This window comes from Atheta coriaria, unplaced genomic scaffold (genome assembly GCF_025399875.1).
Source record: "Atheta coriaria isolate IRGN ID8LTWV9N9 unplaced genomic scaffold, Caltech_Dcor_3.1 hic_scaffold_15_pilon, whole genome shotgun sequence".
Taxonomy (NCBI): Eukaryota; Metazoa; Arthropoda; class Insecta; order Coleoptera; family Staphylinidae; genus Dalotia; species Dalotia coriaria.
This window is the reverse complement of record NW_027045457.1, coordinates 430982-454539: the sequence shown is the minus strand read 5'-3', so window position 1 is coordinate 454539 and position 23558 is coordinate 430982. Positions and strand designations below refer to the sequence as shown.

At 37.9% G+C, this 23558-nt stretch overlaps 1 pseudogene; it reads right to left on the bottom strand.

Moving 5' to 3' along the window:
- Nucleotides 1-23558, bottom strand: part of LOC135802090 (neuroligin-1-like) — a 93856-nt pseudogene that overhangs the window by 34319 nt on the left and 35979 nt on the right.

Below are 23558 nucleotides of genomic sequence, written 5' to 3'. Positions count from 1 at the left end.
TTTCGATGTTTTCCGATCTTGCGAGCTTCCGATCTTGATCTGAATACTAAAATTCCAACGATCAAGATTTGCATACTTACAGTGTGTCCTAAATTATAAAAAAATAAATTTAAAACATAATATTATTATTAACATAAAATTTAAACCGTGTTTTCGAATGATTAACGCACCCGCATCATTGTAATTCAAAGAAGTGCATACTTTTTCACTTTATTCTAAATGGCGGTGCTGAACTGATGTTTCTCGCTTGACAGCGTGATGTAAGGTGTCGTACGAAGCGGAATGAAAACCCAGCACATGTTACACATTCGCCTCTTTGTCTGCATTGTCCTCCACACACTCTCACCTCAGGTTTAAACATAATAACGTCACCCTCGTGCCCGTCCTCGCGTTCGTCAGTCATCCAGTTCCAGTGACACACATTTGCATTTTGCATTTCAATGGCGGCAGCTCGAAAAGTGCGCGCGTAAAACGCTGGCAACTGTAATGGAATTCAATAGAAATGGAGGGTGTGTGTGCCCCACTACCACAAGAAGGTGACACAAAGCTTTCCGCGTGGAAAAACGCCACCCCGAGAGGAAGAGAGAAAAAAAGAAATAGTGTAAACGTGCGTGTCGCGCACACAATAGCACCAACGACGCACAAAAGCACAAAGCGCCTTAAACGACCTCTAGCGATAACATCGATGAACTATTTTCTTCTTGCGTACCTTGCGTACGTGCTCGACATAACCTATTTTCTAAGTTTTACATATTCATAGATTTTATGCATTCACAAAAAAAGTGTACCGCTATTGATTTATCGATGGTACTTTACTGCTATGAAACTAAAAACATTACACATTTAAAATGGAAAAAGGGCCATTATCGTTTTTATTTGTTTTTGCCACTGCAACGCACCAACATGCCAACATAGAGGAAGTCGTTCAAAGCGCCTTCGAACGGTGAATGCTGAATGCGCTTTTGAAACATTCGAAATTATTCTCTGTGCTTTACATTTCAACGTTTGCACGTTTCAATGATTCAACGTTTCAACGCGCTTCTTTGGACCGCGCTTTAAACTTGACGCTTCCGGTCGCTGGGCCGTTTTTCAAACGCTCAAGCGTTGCAACGTGCCGTCACTTAAATTTATCACCGGTATAGAAAATTTACTACTCTGGCGCGATGGCAATACGAGTGAGAACTAACGAGAGCTATCGAGAAACGAGGCGTGTAAGAGAACTCTGTGTATATATGGTTGCCTAGTCGTAACTTCTGTACTGGTATTGCTCATGTTTGATTGTATTGCGTTGCTCTGCATCGATACACTATCCTTTTTATTTTATTACTCTTGAATGCATTTGGATTTGAATTTGAATTTGAATTTTTAGTCCGGGCAGTACTGCATTGCAAATTTAAGTGTTTGGGGCGAGTAGAAATGGCAAATGCAATGCAAACAAGCATCAAGAATGCCCAAGGTGTTTCGAATAAAATGAAATAGATTGATAGTGAATGTAGGCAACCCACATAACACTAAAAGCCGTCTACGAGTACATGAAGTAATGTAATGTTCCGGTTACTGCTGTCCGTCTACCTCAACGTCAGACTTGCTATTTGTTATATATGTTGTTGTTGTTGTTGTTTGTTGTTGTTGTGAGTTGTTGCGTCATTTGCATCGAGACAAAACGAGGCCATTCAACTCACGCCTCATGCCGTCGGCCATCATTCACGCGTTGCATTGCATTGTGGGTTGCATAATGCACCCGCGGAGTAGCACGAAAATGAACGGCAGACAGAGAAAGCTCCGACAAATTTAGCTCGCAGATGCAAGCAAAAGTAAACGGAAGAAGCGGAAGAAACGTTCGCAACGATGCCGACGCTGAGAACGTTGGAAAAAGAGAAGAAGAAAAAATGAGCGTCGACTCGCAACCCTAGCAACGCGGACGGATCTCGGATCTGTCGTCGACAAGCGAGGCAACCAAGCAAGCACACCCGAATCCAAGCAACCGCGTATACTTCGCCGGGGCTGAAAGCTGCACAGAGCGAGGAAGGAATAAATAATTCACATGGAATTTATGATTCTACGCATCCTTTACGCCGAGGAGTAGTGCAAGGACTTGTACCGAATGTAATACCATCTAAAAATAGAAATACCTAAACAAAAATCAAAATAGTTAAAATTCGATTTTTACGAATATATAGTGAGCTATTAGTTTATAGATAGCGTAATAAAATTAACATTTCTTTGACTTTGCTTGCTCGTGTGTGGTTGTACTTTCGGACGATAATGTATAATGTATAAAACATGCTTTGCTGGTTTCATGGTTTTATTCTCTACTTTTATGTAACTAGGGCTGGATCTCTGTCGGTTCCGAAGCTGACTAGGGAATGGCGTAACGCTATTGGCGTTAGCTGTCAATGTTTAGTGGCAATTCGACGGAGCTGGCTTCTTCTCGGCGTGCGCGAGCGAGGTTTTATGTATCCCATAACAGTCTCTTACGCCGATTTATGGCATTACCTGTTTCATTTATTTCCGGTTGCGTTCCCGCTTTTTGCTCTCTGCCGTTTCCAGGTCTCTCGGCAATCGAGCCTGGTATTTGGCATCAATAAAATAGTTCACACAGGATGTTACTAAAGTTATTTTGCATGAAATTAATGAATTTAATTAATATTAAAGTATTTTAATTAATTTATTATTTATACTAAGGTTAAAAACATCAAAACAAATATTTACAAGAAAAATCTCTTTAAAAGGCCTTAAATGAAAGAAAAATAAGAATTGCCACAAAAGAGGCCGTACGAAGAAGTGAATAATGCGAATGTTGGGTTGCTGGCCTGCTCTGATGTTGTGGTAAACCGCAAAAGGAAGAAATCAGCCAGCAAGGGAAAATAGCTGGCGAGGAAGCAAAAAAGAAAGTACCGGGAAAAGATGTTCCAATTAACTTTATTGCAAAGCACTCGCCGCGCTACAATTCAATATCGTGGTGCTTTGGAAATTGCCTTCCATTTCGCAGCGATCTAACCTCAACCTAGACTACATCACCACCAGCGACGCCTCCACACCTAACCCCAGAGAGAATAAAACGGAAGAAAATGGCCGTTCTAATTTGTGAACAAGTATTTGAGCCTGTGCGAAATTTATTTTATCTTTAAATAGAAAAAAGTTAAAAGTACAAAAACACAAAACAAAAAGCAATAAAACAAACGATTTGTTGTTTTTGCAACCAGGTGCGGCTTGCAATGGCAAATCCAGTCGTCTTTATACATAAACACGTTTCTAAACTTTTTACGCTTGTTGTTTCCGGCTTTTTGTACTATTTTCAAGTTGAGAGTTCAAAACCGCGCGAAATACTCGCACGCCCCGAGAAAAATGTAAAGTAACAACTCTGAACATTTGCAAATAAGCGTCGCCGTCGCAGAGGCAAGAATCGCCGCATGCGTCCCACGGAAATAAAACGCGAACGTGACTCTGGTCGAGAATTTGCGCCATCGGCAAAGTTTTCAACTTGTTTGCGGAAGTTACGGAGTTTTTCCTCCAGAAAACACAAGATATTCCCGGCGAACGTATACAGCCGTAGGTGATACGGGAAGACCATGGAAACACATCACGTCACATCATATCCGTAGGGTTACCAACCGCCAAACACAAATAAACAAATAAATATTAAATTTTCAAGTATTAAACACACATAAATAAATCTGCAATTTATACAGGAACAATATTTACATAAAAATAACTAAAATTATTTTATTTAACATTTGGTAACCCTGTTTTCAGTGTTTACGATCTTGACGCTTTAGGTTTTGGTTGAGTTTTCATGTAAATGCGCGAAATATGCTGCAGGTGTGATAAACGATGCAGCGCTTGAGTAATCTAAAGGATCTGGAAGACTGTCGGAGTTTAAGGGCATCAAGGATAACCGGCACAATGCGCAAAAACTGAAGACATCTGTTTCGTCTATTTTATATCCGGCGGACGTGAATAGATAACTTTAAAACTTTATTTTCACTTTTTTCCGTAAAATAAAAATCTCCACAGTAAAAAAGTAGAAAATCACTTAATACCGTTTAAATTTTCGGCAATAATCACATTTTCAACGTCCACTTAAATTTTACTTAAGATTTTTAATACGCCGAGCTGATGCCTCGTCTCATTACGTTATCTTTTTCCTGCTTGCACCCTGCCTTCATCATCCGGTCTTCTATCTCCCCTCCCTGTCGCAAATTGTTTACGCAAACTTTTGACGCCCGTTTCGTTCCATCACCCTGCACCTGACTTTAATACCGCAGTTTTAGCTTTCAACCGCCCCCTACATTTTCTTATCCTTGGATCTTCCCACAGCGCGTTGATGGCTTAATCGTTCGACGTCGCGAATTTCGAAAATTTCAAATTTCGCATTGAATAAATCATCGACGTGTCGTGTTCGAGTAAATCAATTTCAATTTACGGCATCGCACGTTCAATTACGTCTCGTCTTTTTCCATCGCCATCGTCAGCGCCACCTGCAGAAAGGAGCGCCGAAGGCGCACACTCGTGTTCATGTTCGTTAGCGTCGAGCGCTGACGGGGTGTTTGTCTTTTGTAATTTAATTGAATATTTGTTTGAAGGGAGGCGCTTTGATGCTGATGGCGATGATGATGTCAATTATCTGTAAATTTGTCACATTGTACAACTAGGAGTGATGAATTGCTTTTTTTACCATTAATTTTTTTTTTGGCTTTTTTAAATTTAATAAAACACTTTTTATACACCTAGACAAGTTTTATATTTTTGATGAACGAATAATCTGATTTCTGCGGCTTCCAAGCCATTTTTAGTCCATAAATTACGGGAAAGCAGTAAAATTGACGGTTAAAATGGTTTTACCTCATTTTACGTTCGCTGATGGTGTTTGATAGGCGGTTGGGAGTGGCACAAACGCATTCGAAATTTTTATTATCAACCAACGAACGTACCAGTAATGAAAATACTTTCTCATATATATTTATACTTCTCATACACGTCGGATTGTCATCAAAATTTTACGACACCACAGCGCAATTTTCTGCTTGAAAAAAAAATGTTTTTTTCAACTGTTGTTTCAATTTTTACCACAAAAAATGAAATAATATTTACTGCCTAGGCAATAAAATGTTTTATTTTACGGTTTCGATAAATTCTGAAAAAAGTGTTATCGCAAAGCTAATAAATTAGAAAAATTACGCTGTAATTACGGTCGTATTCACTTTTTTTGCAAACCGCATGTTTAACGATTATTTCCCGGTACGTGCGTCGAGATAAAAATTAATTAATTAATTACGTTTTGGGGGGACGGTAATGGAGCACCCGAATGCGTCACAGCTGCACGAGATTATTGCGAATGCGTCGCGTGAATTTTTACCCTCGCACTGTGTTTACGCGCGCGCGCGGCAGGTGCACGACAGTAATTTATAAATTTGCTAATTAATCGAATTACGCCGGCGCGTTTCCAAGTTATAAATGAGTCAAAAGAACGTTGGTGTCATGCGTCGGTGTGAACGGCCCAAAACGGCACCGTGTCGAACGCGCAAAGTTTATCAATTATTCATTGAATAGCATTGCGAAAAAATTCACTCACATAAAACATTGGACCACGCGTAAATGGCGAAAGAGAAATGTTTTAATTCATTTTGTGAGGGCGTTTGGCGTTTACAACCCTTAACGCATGATTTATTTACGTCTAATTTCCTTTATTATTCCATTACGTTGTAATGGAACGCAACATCTTTTGCGATGTCGTTGGAGCTATTAAAATTCGTTGTTATGGATGTTCTAAATTACATCATTACATCAAAAGTGATAATTTTTGTTTAAGTATTGAGAGGTTTTGTAGTTTGAAGCGTGCGGATTTCCCTTTCGCGTAGAAAGTGCAATAATCATAAATTTCACGCGCGGCGCCAGGTGAACCGACGCGGCCGGGGCAATAAACTCGCGAGGGCGTGAAGTAGAGATATACTTTGCGTCAAGCCAGCCAGACTATAACGATTAAAGTTTCTTCTCCACCCTGCACAGCACAACGGATCACAAAACTTGTGCACGACATAATCGTAAATCCACATGATTTCAACCCAAAACGACGATATTTAATTAATTTGTTTAAATATAGATGGCACTATGTGTTCTATATAGAATTATAATTAGATATGTTTATCATTCGCTCAAAACCGGTTGTGTTTAACTAGACTTGCGGGGAATTCGTGGAACGCACCAATTTCGTCTAGCAATTCTTGTTTGCGGTGTGCGCTCATTATATATTCGCAAACCATGATGATTTATCTTCCCTTCGGTCGCATGCCGAGTGCTTCTAAGCCGAAGAAGCTTGAGCTCACTCACGATGCGCGAAAGATGATTTACTCGCCGCCGAGAGAAAACGCACTCGACGCCGTACGCTCGAATTTCAAACTCTAAAACTCCGAAGCTGATCGGTGAGTTGAAGGGAAAACGTACGATCCGAAACGCTAGACGATGAGTCCGACGGCGAGATGAGCTCCAGAGTTGTTATGAGTTCTTGCTTGGAGAACCGTCAAGAGGTACTGGGCGATGGTGGTGGGTGGTATGACGTAAAGAGCGATAGCTTTCCGCTTCGTTCATAAATTTCAATCAATTTTCAATTTCCAACCCGCTGTGGGTATTAGCCACAATAATTAAACATCTAGTATGTGAGATGAAAAAACAAGAGTAAAATTCGAACAAATAGTGTTGAAAATCTTCGGGCGTGAAGAACTAACTGTAATTTAATTTTAATTGGATTCGTGTCTGATTCCAAAGGTGGTAGAGAAGGTTGAGGTGAAGTTTTCACGTGACTACGTTCGTTAACAACACAAGTTGTTGCTAAATTGTAATTTGCTTTGATTCCTTGCGTATGTCGCTAGTTTGGTTCGCTTGGATGGTCGTTAGTCGATAATTATCCTTCAATTATCCTCTGAGCAAGGTCCTGCTGTGATGTGGCCAATTATTTGTGTCTTGCTTGAGGGTTTTAGTATACTATAAAGTATTTTTTGTCTTTTGGAGCAAAAATTCCAAAAATAGAATTTTTTGATAATAAAATTGCTTTTGGAGTTAATTTAGCAAGTTTTTGAATATTTTACAACTTGTTGTAGGGTGATATACTGGCAGCAATCAAGAAGGTTTCACCGCACAGTGAAAAATTGCACGCAGTTTCCCAGCCCAACAGCCTTGATTTACGTTTTTTGCCAACTCCCAGAGCGTTCACGAATTACGAGCCATCTCTTGAGAGTTTAATTCGCCGGAGAACAAAAACCGCAAGATGCAAAAACGGATGTGGACACGGCGAAGAAGAGGAAGTAACCTCAAGGGCACGCGTTCCTTCTCACCACAGGGAGCAGCCGCACGAACAAAACCAACAGAAAGCGAAAAAAGAAGCGGAAATAGAAGCGGGAAGCATACTAGAAGCTAAAACTGCATACAAAACGTGAAAGGAAGAAAGAAAACAGACGAAATCACGAAGGAAGCCACAAACCATGCGCCGAAAGTCACAATTTACGCGCGATTCTTTGAATAACGTAAAGTTTGCTTAGAAAACCTGCACGCAGATGAAGAAACACGCTGGGGAATAAAGGAATACGGTGCGTAAAGCCTGCGTTGCATTAAAACGAAAGGAAACAGGAAAGAGGAAGCGTCACGATGATGCAGAACAAATATTAACCCTAGGAGTTAAAGAAAATTGAAGGAAATGATACGAAATGCTTAAAAAAATACAAAAATCCCGCAGAAAATTAAAAACTAGTTTACTTTTATAAAGTGTATCTTGTTTTATCTATATTTTCAGTATTATAGTCCGTAATTAATTTTCTATTGTCTATGGATTTTCGTTTGTGTGTGCGTTGCTTCTTCTTTCTCGTTTAATCATATCACAATGTGTGTGTGTGGGAATCTCGTTGGCGAGGTGTCTTCGTGCTGTGCAGCGCGCTAATTGAAAATTAAGTCACTCTCCGTGTGTTTGCTTTTCCAATTAATGTGCGCGATTCTGGCGCGCACCTGGCGAAGGTATTTCTAATGGATATGTCGCCACCGCCGACAGGGTGGAGCTTACAACGTTATTAAACCTATTAAATCATCGCCTCGACATCAAAGAAGCATAATTTTTCTTTTGCAATTTTTTTCTTTGCACATTGGTAATATTTTTACTTGATTTTAATCGTATGTCCTATTTGTGAGCTTGCTTTCTATAACTGCAAATCAAATCTGATTTGATTTCAACTTTCAACTTTTCTAATACATAAATTACATAAACGTCCGCACTTTTCGTGGCCGCCTCCGCATGCCATGCGTTCGCGCGGAAAACTCGCTAATAATTTTGCGAAACTTTTCTATAACTACGAGGCCGGTAAAGAAACTCGACGGCGAGGCTTCACCCTTCGTCGCCAGAACTGGTCGGGTGTGGAAATCGAATGCTTCAACCTTCGAACACAAATGCAAGGAAAAAGCGATGGAGACGCTGGCAAAAACTCTCCAATGGGAGCAAAAAGCAATGCATTGGTAATTTCTTGACATAAATCGCGTTAAACTTTCCATTTGATTTCTTCCAGACTTTTTTAAAATATTCTATTTCACGTTTAAGCTCAAAGCTTTAAGCTTTGAGGTTATTTTTTTTATTTTTGAATTTGTTGACCGGAAAATATCGAGGAAACATTTTTTTTTATATTTTATGGCATTTTTTTAAGAAACAAATTTTAATTTCATATTTCAGACCTAGAATGTGTTGATTTCATCAATAAAATTTGTAATTTTGTTTAAAAAAACTCAGGAATGATAATGATATAACTATGACATATCAATATTTTTGATATTTAAATAATTATTCTGCGAATTGGGGCAAAGACGAATCCAACAAATCATAGATCATCAAAATCTGTTCAGTCGTTCTTGAGTTATAAATGTTGTAACTAACACAACTTTGTTTTATATATTCTAAATCATGCGTTTATAGGCATAAATAAAATTTAATCGAGTATAATTAATTGTCAAATAATGTCTCTGTTATTATTACAGAATATTTCTACCTATTTAGCGTATTTGTTCATAAATACTGGCGAATACTATAATAAGTTACGTTTACATTTTGTAATATCAGCGTTGTTCGTTAACTTTTGAGTGAGAAAGTTTTTAATTTCGTTTGTTGGCTTTGACTGTGACGCGCCCCAAACGAAAGCGTCGAAAACTAACATTTTTGCATTTTCATAGCTTCCGCAACACGTCTGTGTGCTTTCGCAGCTTATGATGTTAACACTTTTTGCAGCGAGACGATTTCGTCCTGTGCCCTTACACGTTGCACACGGGGCGCAGTTTGCAGTTTATGTGTGCCGTTTCGTCTGTATTTGCTTTCGCGCTTTGTTGCACCGGCCATGCCAACCCCCAGCCGGAAAGCAAATGTTCCCATTAAAGTTTTAATAATCCTTTGCAGCGTCGAAGTTTTTGAAAACCACAAATTTCGTAAATCGGCCATGATAAAAACCCAGAACAAAACTACATTGGACAACAAGCACTGCAAACAATTATGAGTTCAGAAATTTAAATTAATTTAACGTATAATTTCATTTCATTGTTTTGTGCGAATTGTATCACTATAGTTACCTGATAAAATTGTTTCTAAAAGTGTCTAAAGTGTCTATAAGTTGTTGTAAATTGGTGTAAATGTGTCCTTCCAGTAAACAGTCCCAAACGTATTGCATCGAGTTAAGAGAATGCCGACTGCGGTGTTTTTGCCCGCAATTCTCCGCGTCCAAGTTTAAACTTAAGCTCTGGCAATGCAGCGTGTACCGACGTCCGAACTTGAGGGTTAATTTAATTAAGCGTATTGTTCCTAATCGCTGAAGCGAATGAACGTGCGTCTTCCCTGCGCTGCAGCGCCTTGAACGCACGCTAGGCACCAGTGGTGCTATTGTTGCAACGTTGGTCACCTACCTTTCGACTACTCCCTTCACTAGTTTCGTGCTATGCTTTTCTATTACCAGATGGCGCACGGGTAACTTGTTTCTGTTGTGAGGTGAGAGTTGGTGCTCGGGTTGATTACGACGAATAGCGCTTTAATTGTCGTCGGTCGGCAATCGGAGGGTGAGAAGACGTGGTAGATGCATTCGCGTGGACTCGCGAAGGCTGCAGGAATAATACAACAATGGCAGAACGGCGCGTCGCGCAAGTGAGGAACAATCGCACAATGCACGCCTGACTTATAGGCGCGAAGCAAATACAATGCACGAAGACAATGCGCCGAAACAATGAAGGGCGTAGAAAGTACAACGGAACACGGAAAAGTGCGGCATAATGAGCGGTGTTGCGAAGAAGAGCGTAATTCGTATTAAACACGAGATGCTACGATGCTAGTTTGTTTGTACCTACTATCAACTTCAACTTATACTAGACTTTAATATTTTTACATTTAATTTTACCAAAATTATTATTTTTTAACCGCAAAAGCTAAATCTGTAGTTTAAATGCGTTGGCAGTAAAAAAATCAGAATAAATTCGAATACTCTACTAAATTTTGTTTATTCAGCTTTATCGCCGACCGTCGATAGTGATTTGTTTTGTTTCAACAGTGCAAACACGCTCGGTAAAAAGTCGATAAAAACTGAAAGTACGCGTCGAAAGTGGCGCACGCCCCAAGAAGAGAAAAAATCGGCAAACCTTTCGGCGCGTTGAGGGAAACTTTGGTGTATCTCGTAAAATTTTACGACCTCGGGAGCCTTTACGCCTGGTTGCCACCACCTTTTTAAATATTACAAGCCGCCGCACGAAATCACACACTGGCGGAGACGGCGCGGCGCGTCCTGTGCATAAACCGGCGTATTATCGAACGTATTACCATAACGTTTTGACAAACAACAGATGTACCTCAATATCACCCGAAATTCGCACAAGAAAAACTCGAAGAAAAGCTTTTAAAATGACAAATAAAAACGAAGAAAATAAAGAAAAATAAATAAATAGAATCCACTATTTTACGAGTTTTGCTTGTTATTATTTCCCCGTCCGAAAGAAAAACAAATATATTATACAATTGAAATAAATAAGAACTTGATGTTTCAAACAAAAAATTAAAATAAAAATTACAAAAGCTTTATTTTATTCCGTTTTTCAATTTTTGTTGGAAAATATATGCAAAACTCCCAAAGCATCTCTTTGGTAATGGTCCACAGATGAATAATCTCTACATTACATAATAATATTTCCACCCACCCGTAGATATGTTACGTCCATATAAAACCGAAAAAAACATGTTTTTCGGGACATTGCTGAATAGTTCGACGCCGTTTACGCAGAAAACCTCTTTGGTTTAACGAATTGCTGATTGTGAACACGTTCCCCGCGGCGCTGAAAAAGCCGAAACGAAAAACTGAAAATGAAAGTTTGCGGCGGCACACCGCCGGGACAGCAAATCTCGCGGATTTGAATGCCAAATACGTTAATCTAAATACTTCCCGTCCGTTCGTCCGACACTTCCTCATTCATGCGCGCCGAGTTTTATTAGTTTTCCAACAAAATCAACATCATTTACATAAATACACACAAAATGACAAGTCAACATCACATTGCTAGTGGTCGATTACATGTTCATCTCTAAGTTTCATTACGAATTAGAACTCACCGTTTTCATTTGTTGGTTTTTAAACTTTTATGTTATCACAATGTGTTTTATACAATCAAACAAAACTAGTAATCCTAGATGAAAATTACAAAAATAAATAAAACACGCAATTGTATTTGAAAGATGTGGTTGTAATTTGAATATTTATTAAATTAATCACAATATAATTAATAGATTTATGGCCTAAAGGTCGGGAATTAAATAATTTGGCGCAGACTATATATTTATTTTAATACTATCCAATGCATTTCTGAAACGAATTTCGCCGCCGGAAATAAAGTCAAAATTAAAACTGAAACCGAACCGAAAAAAAGATAAATTTTCAGATTTGCGGATGTAAATTGCGCTTTGTGCAACAAGCGCGAAGCGTGACCAGAAACAAATGAACAAAAATTGCTGCAACACAACACACACACGCACATACATTCACGTGTGCAATAATTTAAGCCTACAATAAAATAAACCGCGCTGCGTCGTTGCGTGCGATCATTGTTTATTTTCAGCTGGGCGATTTATTCTGCTCATCAATTTTACATCCGTTCCGATTGAAAACGCACGATTTTCCGTGCTGCACAAATAAATAAATCAGTAAGAAAATAATTGTATGCGGATTACGGCATGTCACTGCTTGGGTTACAAATTGAGGTTAGGTAATATATTGACAATTGACAACTTTAAAATAAACCAATAGAAAAATCAAAGCACTTTTGTCCATTTATTTTTCTGGTTTACCTTTAGATCTACTTATGGTTGATTTTTTTCTCTGCGCGCTTGTGATTTTTTTATTCCTTTCAAGGGGCGGCTGCTTTTAAATCTATTCTTCTAATGCGGGCGTGCGCGCCAGATAAAAGAGACTTTATAAAAGTCCAAGAGGACAATGTGATTACATCCACCTTATGCATTATTTAAAAGCCTTCGGCCCCTTTTCACCACCCACAACCACCCGACACTCACCACCTTAGGGAGGGTTGCTTTCAGTAGGGCGACAACGTGCGGCATGGCACCCGTGAGGACGATTCGAGTACATTTTTTAATACGTCCCAGGACTGATCACGTAGTGTGCTAAATCTATGTCACCGCAGAAAAAGCCACAAAGAACTAAAATAAAAAAGTCATCAGACACACACAGCATTAAATTCTGCTTAGGCAACGCCATCTAGGGATAAAAATCTTTCACTTTTATATTTTCACCGTTTACTGAATATAACCTATGAATTTTTAATGAAAACATATTTTTTCGTGGATGCTGCTGCAGACTGCATGTATTATGACATGCGGGCTATTGTTTCACCTCGCTTTGAGCGCGCTTTCAAACTGCATATTGCTTCGCGCTCGCAGGAAATAAATTTCCTTCCGCTTCCTTTCGAAGCGGCGTCTTTGCGCACCGATTTCATTATTAGCGCCTGCAGGAGCGTTCGTTTTACTATTGCTTTCGGTTTAGTGAGGTTGGCTTCCCCGCTTCGGCCGCCATTATGCAGGAATCGACGGCAATTCCGCGGGAAGCTATGCGCGCATAATACATTTCAGCCATTCATCGATTGATATCAATCACCAGATGTTGCGGCGCCTGCAGACGACCGAGAACAAGAAAACGCCGAAAGCTTTCAATGTGCGCCAAGCGCGCTTGCTTTGTTGGCTTCGCGCTGCACCCCGAGGGCGAATTAATATTAACGATGTGTTTATTTTAAATTTTAAGCGCGCCAAGACTCTAAGGCGGACGAATCTTTAGAAGAGAAAGGCTTAATGGAAATTCGACACTTAAAAAAAGTTGCGTGCTGAAAAGGGGCTTACATTCAGGCTGACTTTCGGCGATAATTAATTATTGATTGTATTGAAATTGCTTGTCAAGATTAGAGACATTTCAAACAATTCATAAATGTCCGTTTGTAATAACCACACCGTTAATACTTTTCCTCATTCCGTAAAATATCCAACATGACAGTTCTAGTTGCAAACAGTGGTTGCTCACTGCGTGTGAGGATAATAAATAAATTATGTAAATTTTAACCTTTCATAAGCTTGCCGCGCGAGCTAGCCGCCATTATGCGCATTAGGCGCGCAACAAAAGTCACCGCGTTCAAGCTAGGCAACCCAAAACACAATCCTACACGCGTAAATTAAACATGCGTTATGTGCGTGTTTGAAATGCGAAGCGGCGAGCACCTGGCGACCAGGCTTTGTAAATATCTAAACAAACGACAGCCAGGACCATATGTCAACGCTGTGCATGTTAAATACACACATCTAATGAAAGTATAAAGTTATAATTACAAAAAATGTATATACATTGTTTAATCTCAACCAGAGTGGAATATATTGGCATGTAGTGTGTGTTTTAAAAATTTATGGTAATCTCATCGCACTATTTAACTTTATGAACTCGTATAAAGCCGTGTGTGTGATCTTATGTGAACTTTGCATGGACTTTTATGGCTTCTTTCTGCCATTCCGCCATTACGCCACTTCACTCCGCCATCGCTGCCAATCTTCCTCGCATTATGCCTCGCGTTACACATTCCATCCGCGCGTGAATATGACTTGTGGCCCTTGTGAGAATTTGCACGCGCGCATTTGCGATCATTTGCGAGCGTACAAAGTAAAAATGTAAAATACGCCCTGATAAAGATATACTCGAATTTCACAACACTCTGCAACACTGGTAGCACTCACCACGCACGATGGGTTGCCGCGTATTTAATATAGATATACTTTCAGCGCATGTGTGTGAACGTGAGTGTAGGCTGAGTGGAATGGAGGACATTGAGGACATTAAAGCGTTATCCTGTTGCTGAGCGCTTGGCATGCACGGCGTAGGGGACGTCGCAGACATTATGCGAGTCGTCGACACGCTACAACGCTGTCATACTGCCTCACTTTCGGCAAGAGAATACGAAAATACTATGTCACTGTGGTGCAGAAGAAGAAACAAGACAAAAAGCGGGGAATTTCGTGAGGGTGACAAACCTAGGGTACTGGCGAAGTGGAATGGTAATGCACATCGACCGATTCCTTCGAGGGTTGTTATTAAAACGACGTAGCAAGACAACGCAGCGAGAATAAAGAATGTTTGAGGAGCGAATGAGAGAAGAGCAAAAATAGAAGACTTTCGAAAGTCAATTTTATTACGTCACGATGTTTTAATATTGTGTGAGTATAAAAAAAACAAATTTAAATTATGCCATAAAATTTACCTAAGTATTTGAATATTTTCGTTACTTTTTATCGCAAACTGCAACAACTCTTGTAAAATATACCAGTTTATGCTTGAAATCTAAATTTGAAATTTCCAAGTTTTAGAATTTCGACAAACATTGGTAACATACTATCGAACAATGTAAACATTTAGCGACGCTTTGGCGACTCCCCGGTCGAGCGAAAACTTTAGCCCAAAGTTGAAAGTTTGTGTCAAGTTGCAACATGCAGCTTGCAACTTTTGAATCCTATCGAGTTACGATAGAGTTACGAGGAACTACTGAACGGAAACAGAATCGTTGACATGACTGAACACCTTGTTCTTTTTCTTTCATGTAAGTAGTAGTATATAGTCAGTGTCAACAAATATCGCCAAAGTAGATTGATATGTATCGAGTGTAGGAGCTCTCGAAAGCTCCCAAATTGTTGTGCGTGAAGTCTATATTTGGACATTCTGTTGAGATATTTGACCGATACGAGGGGCAAGCGAGGCTGGAATAGGGAGCAAAGGTCAACGAGGCAAGAGGCAAACATAATACAACACCACGTGTTGACATTCCACCTACACATGACAAAAATATCCACAGTGAATTTTTTACTTTTTTGTTTTTATGTTAAAAAGTTAAAATTTGCGATTAGCATAAGTCTTAATCTCGACATTTTGAGTTTAACCTCAAAAGCGTCTTTGCGTCTTATTTCGAACGTAGAATTCCCCAGGGCATCGTTAAACAATTCCGTTGATGACTCCTTTGCACCATTCTCACTGCCTACTAAACACCGTCTTGTTTTTCTTTTCTTTTCTTTATATAACAGAAAGAATTAGAATTTAACATTGCGATATTTTATTTTAATTTTTTTTGCATCTGAAAAAATATTATTTTAGTGTATATTATCTTTAAACAAAGCTTAAAAGCATTGAAACAAAGAAGTTTATTCTAATTTTAGCTCCCTTAATTTGCTCTGCCTCAATTCTCATTTGAGAAATCTCAAATTTTATATAATCATTTAATCGTTGCTCGAAGTAAAGAAGAAAACGTTAGCCAGTCGACCGAAGCTTCAGTTTAATCGAGTCGAGAGTTGAGACTTAAAAGTAAAATCTCGACATGAATGTCGAGTTATATAAAAGGGAGGGTGGAAATCTTTAATGTCTCAAATCTTGCATTGTGAATACTGGTTGAGCTAATGAAAATAATCTCCGGCAGTTTGAAAGTGAATGAGATAAGGAAAGTTAATAAAATGAGCAAATAGACGTAGAGAAAGTAAGTAAATCTTAAAATTCACTTGAATATAACCTAAAAATATGAATTTACTTAACTTAACTTTTTTTGGTTAATAATATGTTATCAAAGAGCATAAAACATTTTTTGTGGTTGTTAACAACTGAAGGGTTGTTAAACGTAGTATTTCTTGTCAACTTTGCGCAAAGTTTTTTGTTTCATGGCCTTCCAAAAGTATTCATTTTCAAAACCGCAAGCGTGAGACGTCACCTCTGCGCAAAAGGGGTTTTCGCACGGTGCAAAAACTCATCTTAAGACGACAAGCACGTAAATAACTTCAAAGCAATAAATATCTTTTTGCCCGCCATGTTTACAGCATGCAAAAGATGAAATTTAATATACAGCAACATAAAACAAATTGACTTACTAAACAAAACTATGTTGTTTGTTTGCATGCGTAATAATTGATTCTGTAATAGCTGAGATTAAATGTATGCATGGTTGCCTATATTATGACGTAACATTATTATCGCTAATTTATTGGAGATTGCAAACGCACTGGCGGTAATACAAATTGCACAATTGCACAATCGGCCGCCGCACTAAAGCGAAGTCGCTCGGTCTCGAATTATTGCTATCGCATTACTGCATTATCGAGGAGCCGCCGCCTGGACGCGGTGGTTAGAATTAATCAGAATGTTGCTATTAGCCCCCTATTAGTCGTCGCAGGCGTCGGAAACCCGACCGGCTTTGAAGTGACAGCCAGAGGACACGCTGTACTCTAATTGTTATTGCAGGAACAATTTGCTAGTGTGTCATCTTACATGAGGAGGCATAATCAGTCATCAACTGGGCGTATCAAATCTCTTACATGCATCTCAATGTTTCACATACATGACTAGGTATGTAAATTGTACTAGACTATAACAAACAAAGTTTTTATATAAAAAAATTCTTTTTGATATTTTTGTTATTTTTAGAGGAATTATTATTTTTTTTAATTAAAAAGTATCCTATGTTTTGGGCAATACTCTTGACCATACCTGTACAAAATTTCATAATGATTGCTTCATTAGTTTTCGCTAGAAAGCGTAACAAAGAAACAAACTTAAACTTACTTTTCCAGTTATAATTTTATATGCGTATTCAGTAGGTCTGAGAATCGGCTAACATCTATTTTCATACCCCTAAGTGATAAGGGTTGTTCACCCTTAACTTTTTTAAATTTTTGGACAAATTCTTTTGTTTTTAATTTTTTTATAATGTGGAATTAAAAAATACATACAACCCTAAATTTTTAGCTTCTTATCACCAACCCCTATTTCTTTATAGCCATTTTCGTAATTTAATCATTTTTCATCCCGCTCAAAGAAAATTTTTATATGCGTATTCAGTTGGTCTGAGAATCGGTAACTTCATATCTCTAAGTGATAAGGGTTGTTCACCCTTAATTTTTTTTAAATTTTGGTCGAAATTTTTTGTTTTTATTTTTTTAATGTGGCATTAAAATATACATACAACCCTAAATTTTTGGTTTCTTATCACCAACCCCTATTTTTTATAATAAGTAAGTTACTTTTTGTCTATACTAAAATTTATCTAGAAACTTGAAATAATTTATATGGCAAAACAACGTTAACTAACATGAATATAAGGATATCAAGATCTACGGATTCATGTTCATCTCTCATGATTCCAATGTAGCACATTGTAACTAATTGGATATTAGATAACCAGGGCTAGATATGATAGTGGCACGTGACGACGCTAACAAGTTGATGTCACATGGCAAGTTATCCGAATACTGATGCGCATTCGCGCAGTGAAAAGGTGTCGAAATGTCGATTGCAGACTATTGGCGTTAACGCTGCGACTATTTATAGCTAAGTGGTCGGCTGAGCGGTTCGGACAGTGGCGTTCTAATCAAAAAGATCATCAGTCATCCGGTCGTTAGCACCCGGTGGAGGGCGGGCCACTTGCCGCACGGCAGTGACACATTCAGGGCGGCGGTGACCGACACGAAGGTAGTTAATTAACAAACTCTGCCATGACCATGTACGGATTGCATGTTACAAGTTGAACTTACATTTTACGCTCTCTACAGGTCAAAATTCAACATAACCTCAATTGTTTGCTTTTTTGGTTAATGTCGTGTGAAATTGCGTAGACGTAATTACGCGCAGCTTAAACAAAACGTTTTGTTGTTTTAATTAGTTTTGATTCACCTTAACCACCTGTGCAATCATTAACAATTGTTCAAAGTGATATTATGAATTAATCCCGTGCGTAGCGCCCGAATTCATGCAACCCAACGCGCAGTGTACAGCCACAAGCACTACCGACATGTTGGAGGCTCGTTTGGCGTAATGTTTCCAACTCGCATATCGGCACACCGCAAACGTCGATTATTCCATTTTGTGAGCAAACGTTTAAATGATTAATTTATTTCTCCCTACACACATACGACGCACGCGCCTCTATGAGCAGCGAGAGTGGATTGCTTCATAACACCACGTCGAAGTATACCGCAAACGCATTCGCCAGCATACGCAGGCAACCCAATACACTCATCAGCACCAGTGTTGCATGCTGGGAAGAGAACGCCTAGCATTAACGTTATTACTCTTCCAACTCTGATGAGAGACCATCGACAATTGCACCAATTGAGAGCGAGCAAACGTTTGCTCACGAACTCGTGGACGCCAATTGCCTTTAGTAATGACATTATGCTTCCATGCTGACAACACTGCGAGCTTTAGCAACAGCATATCAACATAGCTTTAATTGCAACGAAATTGGTTATCATGTAACTAGAATAACCGCATAACAATGCAACCTTAAAGAAACCTCAACCAAAGTGAGGTTAAGCAAGGTTATGGTAAAATTCCACATGTTCACAGACATTTAATTATAATGCGCAAGCAATTAATTTCGGGAATTATTTAAAACTAAGCGAAATTGCGGCAATTAACCAGAATTTGTAATTTTAACTTGTTTAATTTCAAGCAATTAATGGACGGGATAAAATGGCTGCTGATATATTAACATGTAAATGGCAGAAGCGCGTGGTACGTCGAGTTGATAAGCGTTTCTGATAAATTTCAACAAACAAATTAATTGCTTGCGCAATTGCTTCAGCTTTACGCATTGCGTGAAACCGGCGGGGAGCAGGGGGATGTAATTTGATTGAAATTCGCTTTGCGTTCGAAGATACAAACGAACGAATCTAAATATCTAAACGTACACATGAGAAATTCCCATTAACAAGTACAGCTACAAGTGTTCTTAATAAAAGCATTTGTTTTAAGCTTACACATATCTTAATTCAAATATACAGAGTGTTACAATAATAATAACAAGTTATTTAAAATTATTTTTCAAAAAACATGAAAACATGAATTTTTTAAATTAATTTATATGTTAAATATTGTTAAACACTCAGTATTGTATGACTAAAGGATCATTACGACTAATTTGCGTATTAATTAGTCAGAAAAGTTAATTGCGTGTATCGATAGATGGTGCGGATAACCCGGAACGACGTTCGCAAGACGTCGCCCGGGTCATGCCCGAAAATATTGCCCTCCACGAAGAGGAAAACAAACGAAGAGCTTCAGCGGGCGCCGAAAACAAGGAACACGCGCGTCGGCGTCTCAGCGACTCAGAAAGCGCTCAAAGTGGGTTAATGTCTATTGCGACGGCCATAAAATCTTCCATTACTGGATGGGAATGTTTTCGTTGCGAATGGTCTTATCCAGGCAGGCAGACAGGAGGAAGTAGATTTCAAGAATGAACTATCGTGCTATCTACCACTTTCTGCTAGTTTGCTTCAATCCGAGGGTTATATTTCTTAGATTATTCTTGGTTTATTTCAGATTGATTTTATTCAAATATGAAATTCATCTACCAAAGTAAAAAATAATATTTAATCCACTAGTGCGCAAAAATGTTTTTTTAAGTAAATGTTGCTTTAACTTGTTTGACTGACGATGCATGGAATTTCATGTGGTCCGTAGGCAAATGAATCTCGTGGCTAAAACCCGTGACTAAAGTACCTACATTAGTCCCGACTTTGGCCGTCCATGTATAAAGTGCCACTTTCTGTATCTTAAAACCGCGGAAAATGGCATTTTAAAAGTGGAAGAAGAAAAAAAAAACTTTTTTTTGGATTTTATGATTTCTGTGATTATAGTTGACAGTTTTTATGAACCTTTATACAAATTGCAACCGATTAGAGCACATAAAACAAAATTACGATCGCTGTACATTTACGGCTGTACTTGTGCATATTTCGTATTTCAACTGCGGCCGTTTTTAACTATGTGTAAGTACAATACTTGCATGGCGTAGTTGCGGTGTTGTTTGGTGATAAAATACTTGATATGCGGCCGCCACCTTGATCTGCCAGATTATGCATTCGGGAAGTTTGACGCTGAATGGTCCCAGAACACGCTAACTATTACTGAGCGTAATGGTATCGACATCGACATCAACGTCAGCAATGAAATTTTCATGAAATGGCAGAAAATAAAATATTAAACATAAACGAGAATTAACAGCGACAGACATTGAAATATTAGTATAATAATTGCAATTATTAATTATTTTATAGGTAACTACCAAGTAGAATTTTATCAAAAGTAGTGTTACTAATATTTTTGGAATTTTGGGATTTTTTGACATATTATTTGCGAATCCGTCAATAATATTTTTAATTTTTAATTTAAAAAATTAAGAAATGTTCTTAATGCACCTTTGTGCCATCTGGGCTTGAATTACATAACTATAACTTTGATTGAATTTCGATATTAACTTTGATCTCTAATTTTACACCCTCTATAATATAATTTTGCGATAAAATGTAGCCTATTTGCTTTTCTATAGTCCAAAATATCATTTTACCAAAATTTATTAAAATTGGTTGAGTGGTTCTTGCGTGAAAGCGGTACAATTATACAAATAAACTCACAAATGAAGGAAAATTTGTGATAATTTGTATATTTTATTAAAATATGGTCAAATTACTTATTATATCGTGTTTTTTTTTTCTGGGAATTTTAACATTGCATGTCTACAATTTCATATTTGAACGATAAAATACCAAATTTTAATTACTTTAATTTATATTAATAGTGGTCGTAAAAACAATGTGGGTTTATTCCTAAACATAAAACATAAAGGGGTTGGTGGGATAGCGGAGAACAGCGGAAGGCAATCAGCGCACGCCGTAAACGCGGAAGAAAGTAAGAAAGTAGTTGACTTGGTAAACACATCGGCGAGTCGTAATTTAATTTACGACACGCCATAAATCAATGGATATAAATAGCTCTCTTGGCGATTTTCGCGCGGTTTAGGTTAACTTACAATAATCCGAAGCGCTTGCGCTGGTGTAAGTGTAAGTGTTTCAATAACAAGTGAAAAACATAATTTATTAAGATATAAAAATCAGAAAAAAAATTGATGGTAGATTTAGCTAATAATCTACATTATTTGCATATCCTGCCAGTTATTAAACGTAGGTAGATTTATGCGCATAAAAATAAAGTGCTAAAGCATTTTAACTGCGCATCAAGTAAGAAACTTGATTGCCACCTTCATGGAAAATTCTCTTAAAGCACTAAATGCATAAACGGCACTAATAAAACTAACATAAAGCGTTTAGAAACGCTGGAAACTCATGAAATTTTTTTGTGTCGCAGGTGAATTGCTTTTGTTCTCGGAGACTATGTTCAACTTTTAATATTTAACATACTAAACAACACGGCGTATTTGGTAGTAAGTGCAGTAATGAAATAATCTGAAAAGTGCACAGGAAATGAATGAAATACGAAATTTAAATACGTTTTATAGCACTTGCCGGGTGCAAAATTGAGATTTTAGTATAAACTGCTTCTATTAAATATGAAATATTAAGGAGTATCCATGCATATGTGCCATTTTATTCCAGCGCGCTATTACTCAACAAACGTTAACCGGAAATGAACACAAAAGCTTATAGATATTAATATTCCTGCATTCATATTCTTTTCTCCTCTGTAGAACTAGAATATCTAGATAATATAAAATATAAAATTGGGAAGAAAATCAAAATTTCACGTTTCTGTTTCATATCGTTTCGCCTCGCAATAATTAAAATCGATCTGGCTCGAAAGCCCGAACATTGTTCACAGAGTCTCGACGGAAACGGAAACGAAACGGAGTTGAACGCGATGGCGCGATATTACAATAATGGATCATTAAAAATTTCTTAATGATTTCACCTCGCCCCCAGACATTTATGATTATTTTATGATGAATATTAAAAGCTCTCACGGACGGAAGAGTTGACTGGAGGCGCAGAGGCGGCAAAACATTAGTGCCGTAATGTAATGTTTTATACCGGAGCAATGCCATTTTATCGAAGCGCATTTCAACATTTTCGAAAACAAGACGCAAGTATGATCAAGCGTTGATAACACGAAAAAGGTCATAACTTTTACGTGCAATTAAAATCTTGATTAAATTTCTTTATCTTTTTGTAAAAAATCTGCTAGGATATATAAAAGATTCGACGTTTGTTTGTCTCAATAAAACTCGTGAATTGCAGACAGATTTGACTAATTTAAGTTTTTGAACATTTGTAGAAGTCTGAGGAAGGTTCAAAAATTGAGAAAATATGAGGAAATTGCAAGGAAAATTAGAAAAAGTGTCGTAGTGTTTATTAAATGTAATTTGTTTTCACTCTCTTGCTCTAGACATAATAATTCTATCAATAAAATTCGCAATTTTAAAGAAATTAATTATATAAAGAATTGCTAATAATGCACTTCAGCGCGCCATCTCGGATTCAACTATTTAACTATAACTTAGATTGAATCTCAATGCCAACTTTTATCCTATAGAAAAGGGCTGTCTTTACGGTTTTCCCGGCAATCATTCGAATTTTTCTCGCATTAAAAACTATCCTTGGCTTTAACAAACATTTAAAAAAAAAGAATTGGCCAAATTGGTCTAGGCGCTGTTGAGTTATGCGCTTACCAACAGATTTTGTGATTCATTTTTATATTATAGATAATTCATAGTGTGATAGGATTACATTTCATTATTAGCATTTTTATTTTATTTTATTATTTTTTTAATTAAAAGTCGGAATCTCATTGGCGCAGTCGGCACACATTGGCTCCAAGAAACAAGAAAGCAATTAATTAAACTACTTTTTATTAAAATCTTCGCAAACGAAGTCGGGAGCAAAAACCAGTTTGCAATAATTTAGTTTGAAATCACTTTAAAGTATTTAAAGTCACGTAAGTTGTGCTTTGTGGCTTTATTCAAGGTTCATTTGAGTTTACGAGCATAATAACCCCAAATAAAATATACGTCTAATATCCAACTCTATTATATTCTTATACTGGATGTCAAGAAAGTCGGAGGGTCAAAATAATGTGCAACGTGTGCTCCCGCTACAATGGCCAGCGACCACAAAAAAGAAACACAAATAAAAATGAAAATAAGAATAAAAACAACACGTTGTGGCATTCTGGCAATTCTCGCATGCGAAAAAAAAC